Source organism: Phoxinus phoxinus, assembly GCF_949152265.1.
Source record: "Phoxinus phoxinus genome assembly, chromosome: 8".
Classification (NCBI taxonomy): Eukaryota; Metazoa; Chordata; class Actinopteri; order Cypriniformes; family Leuciscidae; genus Phoxinus; species Phoxinus phoxinus.
The window spans coordinates 35,688,398-35,697,293 of NC_136883.1; positions in this window are offsets into that span (position 1 = coordinate 35,688,398).

Below are 8,896 nucleotides of genomic sequence, written 5' to 3' on the forward strand. Positions count from 1 at the left end.
ATGGTGTGAGGACCCTCTTGGAATTGCTCTGTTTATTATTATTATTATTATTATTATTATTATTATTCTTCTCCGCATTTATTCGCATTTTTGAGGGCCTAAACATGCACGAAAACTCACGAAAATTTGCACACGCGTCAGAACCGGCGAAAATTGACATCTGATATGCGTTTCAGAATTGGGCGGGGTAAAATGGCTCGATAGCGCCACCTATAAAGGTTCAACGGAGTGCGCCTCCCGCTACGTTTCACGTACGTGTACGAAATTCGGTACATAGATGTAAGGACCTAATACCTACAAAAAAGTCTCTTGGAGCATAGCCTTAAACACAACAGGAAGTCAGCCATTTTGAACTTCCTCTCTGATTTTTGTGCAGTTTTTGCCATTTTCAGGCCTCGTACTTTAACGAACTCCTCCTACAGTTTTAATCTGATCATCTTCAAATTTGGTGAGTGTAATCTTAAGGCCTTTGCGACGTTAAATTGCGAAGATCTTGAGTTTTCGTCGAAGGGCGTGTCCTCGGCGGCCTGACAAATTTTGATGTTTCGCCATGAAACAGGAAGTTGCTGTAACTCAGGCAAACAATGTCCAATCTGCCCCAAACTTCACACGTTTGATAAGAGTTCTGCCCTGAACACATGACCATGCTCAAATTCAGTTACAGTCATAGCGCCACCTGCTGGCAACAGGAAGTGACATGTTTAACACTGTTTTGGACTCCTAATAATTTATAAACAATTGCCAGCAAGTGCTAAACTTGTTAACAACATACTAGAAACATGCTAAAACATGCTAGCAAACATTAGCTAAGTGCTAAAGCATGCTATTACTGCAATTAAACAGGAAGTTGCTGTAACTCAGGCAAACAATGTCCAATCTGCCCCAAACTTCACACGTTTGATAAGAGTTCTGCCCTGAACACATTTACATGAGAATATTCAGTTACAGTCATAGCGCCACCTGCTGGCAACAGGAAGTGACATGTTTAACACTGTTTTGGACTCCTAATAACATATAAAAAATTGCCAGCAAGTGCTAAACATGTTAACAACATACTAGAAACATGCTAAAACATGCTAGCAAACATTAGCTAAGTGCTAAAGCATGCTATTATTGCAATTAAATAGGAATTTGCTGTAACTCAGGCATTGAATGCCCAATCTGCCCCAAACTTCACACGTTTGATAAGCGTTCTGTCCTGAACACATAACCATGCTCAAATTCAGTTACAGTCATAGCGCCACCTGCTGGCAACAGGAAGTGACATGTTTAACACTGTTTTGGACTCCTAATAACATATACAAAATTGCCAGCAAGTGCTAAACATGTTAACAACATACTAGAAACATGCTAAAACATGCTAGCAAACATTAGCTAAGTGCTAAAGCATGCTATTATTGCAATTAAATAGGAATTTGCTGTAACTCAGGCATTGAATGCCCAATCTGCCCCAAACTTCACACGTTTGATAAGAGTTCTGGTCTGAACACATTTACATGAGAATATTTAGTTATAGTAATAGCGCCACCTATTGGCAACAGGAAGTGACATGTTTAACACTGCAATGCATTACTAGCAACATATTAAATATGCCATTGAGTTATATACATGTTAGAAACATGTTAAAACATGCTAGCAATTCTTAGCTAAGTGCTAAAGCACGCTAATGCAATGAAACGGGAAGTTGTTGTTACTCAAGAAGGCAATGTCCAATCTGCCCCAAACTTCACACGTTTGATAAGAGTCCTGCCCTGAACACATCTACATGACACTTTTCAGTTATAGAATAGCGCCACCTACTGGCAACAGGAAGTGACATGTTTAACACTGCAATGCATTACTAGCAACATATTAAATATGCCATTGAGTTATATACATGTTAGAAACATGTTAAAACATGCTAGCAATTCTTAGCTAAGTGCTAAAGCACGCTAATGCAATGAAAGAGGAAGTTGTTGTTACTAAAGAAGGCAATGTCCAATCTGCCCCAAACTTCACACGTTTGATAAGAGTCCTGCCCTGAACACATCTACATGACACTTTTCAGTTATAGTAATAGCGCCACCTACTGGCAACAGGAAGTGACATGGTTAACACTGTGATGCTGTACTAGCAACATATTAAATATGCCATTGAGTTATATACATGTTAGAAACATGTTAAAACATGCTAGCAATTCTTAGCTAAGTGCTAATGCATGCTAATGCAATGAAAGAGGAAGTTGTTGTTACTAAAGAAGGCAATGTCCAATCTGCCCCAAACTTCACACGTTTGATAAGAGTCCTGTCCTGAACACATCTACATGACACTTTTCAGTTATAGTAATAGCGCCACCTACTGGCAACAGGAAGTGACATGTTTAACACTGCGATGCATTACTAGCAACATATTAAATATGCCATTGAGTTATATACATGTTAGAAACATGTTAAAACATGCTAGCAATTCTTAGCTAAGTGCTAAAGCACGCTAATGCAATGAAACGGGAAGTTGTTGTTACTGAAGAAGGCAATGTCAAATCTGCCCCAAACTTCACACGTTTGATAAGAGTCCTGCCCTGAACACATCTACATGACAATTTTAAGTTAAAGTAATAGCGCCACCTACTGTCGACAGGAAGTGACACGTTTTACACTGTGATGCATTACTAGCGAAATATTTAATATGCCATTGAATTCTAAACATGCTAAAACATGCTAGCAACACTTATCTGAGTTATAACGCATGCTATTATCCCCATAATAAAGGACATTTTTGTAACTGACTTTGACATACTCCTATTTTTACCTACTTAAATGCACATTGCCCACCGTGCTCTGTCTTACTAAAGCCACCGGGTGGCGGTGGCACGGGTGCGAGGGCCCTTTCATCGCTGCTTGCAGCTTTAATTATTATTATTATTATTATTTTCCGCATTTAATCGCATTTTTGAGGGCCTAAACATGCACGAAAACTCACGAAAATTTGCACACGCGTCAGAACTGGCGAAAATTGACATCTGATATGCGTTTCAGAATTGGGCGGGGTAAAATGGCTCGATAGCGCCACCTATAGAGGTTCAACGGAGTGCGCCTCCCGCTACGTTTCACGTACGTTTACGAAATTCGGTACATACATGTAATGACCCAATACCTACAAAAAAGTCTCTTGAAGCATAGCCCTAAACACAACAGGAAGTCAGCCATTTTGAACTTCCTCTCTGATTTTTGTGCAGTTTTTGCCATTTTCAGGCCTCGTACTTTAACGAACTCCTCCTACAGTTTTAATCTGATCATCTTCAAATTTGGTGAGTGTAATCTTAAGGCCTTTGCGACGTTAAATTGCGAAGATCTAGAGTTTTCGTCGAAGGGCGTGTCCTCGGCGGCCTGACAAATTTTGATGTTTCGCCATGAAACAGGAAGTTGCTGTAACTCAGGCAAACAATGTCCAATCTGCCCCAAACTTCCCACGTTTGATAAGAGTTCTGTCCTGAACACATGACCATGCTCAAATTCAGTTACAATCATAGCGCCACCTGCTGGCAACAGGAAGTGACATGTTTAACACTGTTTTGGACTCCTAATAACATATAAAAAATTGCCAGCAACTGCTTAACATGTTAACAACATATTAGAAACATGCTAAAACATGCTAGCAAACATTAGCTAAGTGCTAAAGCATGCTATTACTGCAATTAAATAGGAATTTGCTGTAACTCAGGCATTGAATGTCCAATCTGCCCCAAACTTCACTCGTTTGATAAGCGTTCTGTCCTGAACACATGACCATGCTCATATTCAGTTACAGTCATAGCGCCACCTGCTGGCAACAGGAAGTGACATGTTTAACACTATTTTGGACTCCTAATAACATACAAAAAAGTGCCAGCAAGTGTTAAACATGTGAACAACATACTAGAAACATGCTAAAACATGCTAGCAAACATTAGCTAGGTGCTAAATCATGCTATTAATGCAATTAAATAGGAATTTGCTGTAACTCAGGCATTGGATGTTTAATCTGCCCCAAACTTCACACGGTTGAATATTCTCATGTTTAACACATTTACATGAGAATATTCAGTTATAGTAATAGCGCCACCAACTGGCAACAGGAAGTGACATGTTTAACACTGTGATGCTGTACTAGCAACATATTAAATATGCCATTGAGTTATAAACATGTTAGAAACCTGTTAAAACATGCTAGCAATTCTTAGCTAAGTGCTAAAGCACGCTAATGCAATGAAACAGGAAGTTGGTGTTACTGAAGAAGGCAATGTTCAATCTGCCCCAAACTTCACACGTTTGATAAGAGTCCTGCCCTGAACACATCTACATGACAATTTTATGTTAAAGTAATAGCGCCACCTACTGTCGACAGGAAGTGACACGTTTTACACTGTGATGCATTACTAGCGACATATTTAATATGCCATTGAGTTCTAAACATGCTAGAAACATGCTAAAACATGCTAGCAACACTTATCTGAGTTATAACGCATGCTATTATCCCCATAATCAAGGACATTTTTGTAACTGACTTTGACATACTCCTCCCATTTTTACCTACTTAAATGCACATCGCCCACCGTGCTCTGTCTTCCTAAAGCCACCGGGTGGCGGTGGCACGGGTGCGAGGGCCCTTTCATCGCTGCTTGCAGCTTTAATTCGAGTTTCATCTGTATGAACACCTCAATCGCTTCATTTTGTGGGCATATTTATTTGTTTATTTTACAGCTACTCAGCGTTAGTAAGTTTGATTCATTTTCGATTCACAGATCAATCATCGCTCATGTGCTCTTCATTGAGGTATAAAAAGGACAATATTTACAAGTTAAAATCAGTGTTGGGTGTAATGCATTAGTAATTCTCATAATTAAATTACTTTTCCCTTAATAAGTAAAGTAAGGGATCACTCCTAATTTTTCTGTAATTGAATTAGTTCTGATGTAATTGCATTAAATATTGCATTTATTTGATGCACTCTAAAGTGAAATAAAAAAAATAAAAAAGACTCTATAGGAGACAGCGGGTCCTGAATACTCCTGTTTATTTTTTAGCAGATGATTTTACAGAGTTGACAGATTTGAATATAGTGATTTTTAGACTAATTATCATGAACCGGTTTCACCCTTAACTCAAGTTCATTAATCTACAAATGATGATTAAAACACATCTCCTGCGTATACAACACAAGTCAGTGGAGATCCTAACATGTATCTTCAGAAGACTCAGAACACAGCACATGACTTGAATGCTTTCATGCTGATATGCTTTGATTCATGATTCGTGCTGTGCTGCTTTTTTGGCCAATTTTGGAATTTTAATTATGCTGACAATTATGAAAATTCCAAAATTGGCCAAAAAGCAGCACAAGCACGAATCAAAGCACATCAGCATCATGAATAAAATCATGAACCTTCTTAGAACTTCTCCTTTTGAGATCTACTGAAGTCATGCCGGTTTGGAATGATAATGATGTGGGGAAATTATGGAAATGTATTTATTATTTTTTGGTGATGGGAGCATGATTGATTGGCTTGTTAGTCACAGGATAAAAAAATATTATTTTTTTATTATTAAATCAACAACAGATTTAAGTCAAGATGACGTAATTGTACATTTATGTCCACATGAATTTGTAATGGCATAAAAAGTTTATTTATTTTTTATAATAAATGTAACTATAGCTGTACAAGTTTTGGGGTAGATTTAACAGATTTCAAGGATAATACAGATTCCCCAAAATAATACAGTACAGTTGTGAAGTACTACTAAAATACTTTAAACCACTGATTATACATTTAATTTTAGTTGCAACATGTTGTTCATCCCTATTTTTATACATCAAAAAATCAACCTAACTCTCAAATGCTCACAGTACGAACGCAATGTTTTGCAAATCGGTCCAAAATAGTGATTCACTAACATCACTCCTCATCTAGACCGATGATGATGATAGAGATATAAAGTGTGAACTGATGTGCATTATAGGGAAAGTGAGTCAGAGGTCAGCAGAGAGTGAGAGTGCCGTATGACAAATGTGACCTTTGACCTCTTACAGAGAGGGAATGGGCGGATATAGCTCTTGCCTTCCTGTTCCCACCCGTCCGTGAGGAAATGTAGGAAGTCCAGTCCTCTTAAAACACATAAATGAGCCGTGTCACACACACACTGACAGTGATGAAGTCGGGACCCCCTCCCTCACACACCTGCTGGGTCTCAGGATACACAACCCTCCTCTCATTCACAGCATTGTGCTCAAGACCAGCAGGTCAGCATCTCCATTAGGCTTTTTCCTGTCTTTAACAGGGTGAAGTCACAATGACACTGAGGTGTTCGGTTAGAGAGACAATGATGTGGCCACTCACATTTACAAATGCTGGAGAGTATTCAGGGTTTGAAATTAAGATACGCCATCCAGCCAAATGCGAGACTAACCATGACAGATAACAGGAGTTGAATGCTGTAAGAAGCTCCACATCTTTACAACTCAAATCTATTGTTTTCTATGTAACAATGCAACACTCAACACAGGGCTTGACATTAACTTTTTGAGGCATTTATGTTTCACTTGTCCATGCACAAAAGTCACTTGTCCGGCCCGGGTAAGTTAAAGATTTATAATTTTATCATTTATTTTTGATAAATGACACTTTCTACCCGGCAGAGACTGATTTACCAAGGGGATACTTTAAAACGTGCAGCTACTTTACATCTGAACATTAGCTAATATTTAACTATGTACATTTAACCAATACAAATTAAGCTTGTTTACACTAGCTAGCTAGCTACACTAGCTAGCTAGCTAACGTCACTCACTTGTCAGCCAGGTTGTGTTGCCCCCGACAGACGCCACAGAACATTACTCCGTCTTCATAAATAACCCAGTCTAATTCATTACCATTTGGTCACTTTTCGTTCCCGTTTTAATTCGTATGCTGTTGGTGTAACTGTAAGGTGACTTGTTTTTGGAGCTTTTCCTGGCGCTTTGAGGCAGGTAAAAATGTTTCATTTTTGGACCGACTCCTGATTGGCCAATCAAAGCATTCTGAGTTCGACGGATTGTGGGGGGGAAAAATGTGTTCGATTCAAATCGGTAAAATTAAATCTGTAAAATAGACGTAATGAGTGGCGCATAAACGTGAAGTAACATGGCATTTTATTTTGTTTGAAATTTAACTTGTCCAGTGGGACAACTCATTTTCACTTCCACTTGTCCTACAAAAAAAAATCCACTTGTCCCGGACAAGCGGACAAGAGCCCTGCAACACAGACGGTCCAAAACCAATGGCCCACAGAGTGCAAGGTTCTGGGTAGGTTACTTTATGGCAGTGGTAATAGGCTACATTACAAGTAATGCGAGTTACGTAATCAGGTTACTTTTGTCAAGTAACTAAAGTAATGCATTAGTTGAAAAGTTACTTTTTCAAATAAGTAACACAAGTTACGTTGTTTTCATGTATTGACTGATAGCTCTCCTGTCTCTATAGAGAAATCAGGAGTAAGTGTTGCAGACTAGTGTTGTGTGTGAACATGATGGGTATGTAGATCTAGACTAAATGTGAACATGCATTTACTCATCTCACTTACACAAACACAGATTCAGTATTCCTCAAAATGAATAAAAACAGTGAAATGCAAAGAATATTAGAATAATATTATGCAAATGCTCAAAATATTCTGTAAATCTGCAATAGTTAAATGTTAAATTACACAAATATACTTTCCCATAATACTGTGACATATTTTTTAAGTAAAACCACCCATCGGTAACTGATTGATTCGTTTAAAGCTACAATATGTATTTGTTTTCGCCGCTAGGGGTCGCTAACCTCTTACAATAACAAAGGCGTAGGTTCATGACACATTGATAAGCGGAATGATGGGACTTGTCGTCAAGCTGATGATCTAATAATGTTTATGGATGAGTGAATACATTGATGTTTTTATCATGACTGTGGTGTTAAGCTGGGCGCGATTGCTAATGAGAGACAGATATCAGCGCCACACGCGAGTCCCGCGGATATAGAGGAATAAGGACATCATTCTACCGAACTACCGCAAGTGCTGAATTAATACTCACACAGCACAGTTTATTAGACGAATGAAACTTGTTAGGTAACACAGCGCTGTCTCACTCGCTCTACACTATCACACCCCAGCAAACACATTTACGTTGTGGCAACGTCTCTGGCACGTTGCATTTCTGCTTTGGCAACGTCGCTGTCTACGTGCTCGCAACATTGTAAGAACGTAGAATTGTAAGACGCATCAGGGCTGTAGCAACGTTGTTGCGCGACATTCAGCAACTAGACGACGTTCTGACAATTTTTTTATATGCTGCTAGATATGCCTATAGATATCCCCCATTTAGCATTTTGTTAGATAATTATATACTTTTTACATATTGTTTATCCTGATTATTATTTAATGGGGCTATCAGTAAATTAGCCTAATTAAAATCAACACCTGCAAGTGTACACTTTGAAGAGTAAAAATTACAGAAGGTTTAGTTAATTCAACCTTATATGCAAACTGCATATGGTAATCAAATTACTCTTCCAAAGGTCATACATTTGTGAAAAAATGAAAAAAAATTTTTATTTTACGTATAAAAAATAAAACATAAAAAGCAAATTCAGATCAGAACATTTAATTAACAAAACCGGGTTCTGTATGGCAGACAGTAACGTTAGTGGTAACTGGGGAAACATCCACAAATCCAGAAGCAAAGAAACGAATGAGACTAAATAGCGGACAAATCAAATGAAAAATTAAAACAGTGCGAGCGAGGCTACATTAGTCACATTAAATTAAAGTTGTAGGACCTAGGTTGTGTTTGATAGGCTAAATTAAAGCAATACTCACGTATCCTTGGTCGATGATGAATGAGAAAAACGATGAGCCCAACA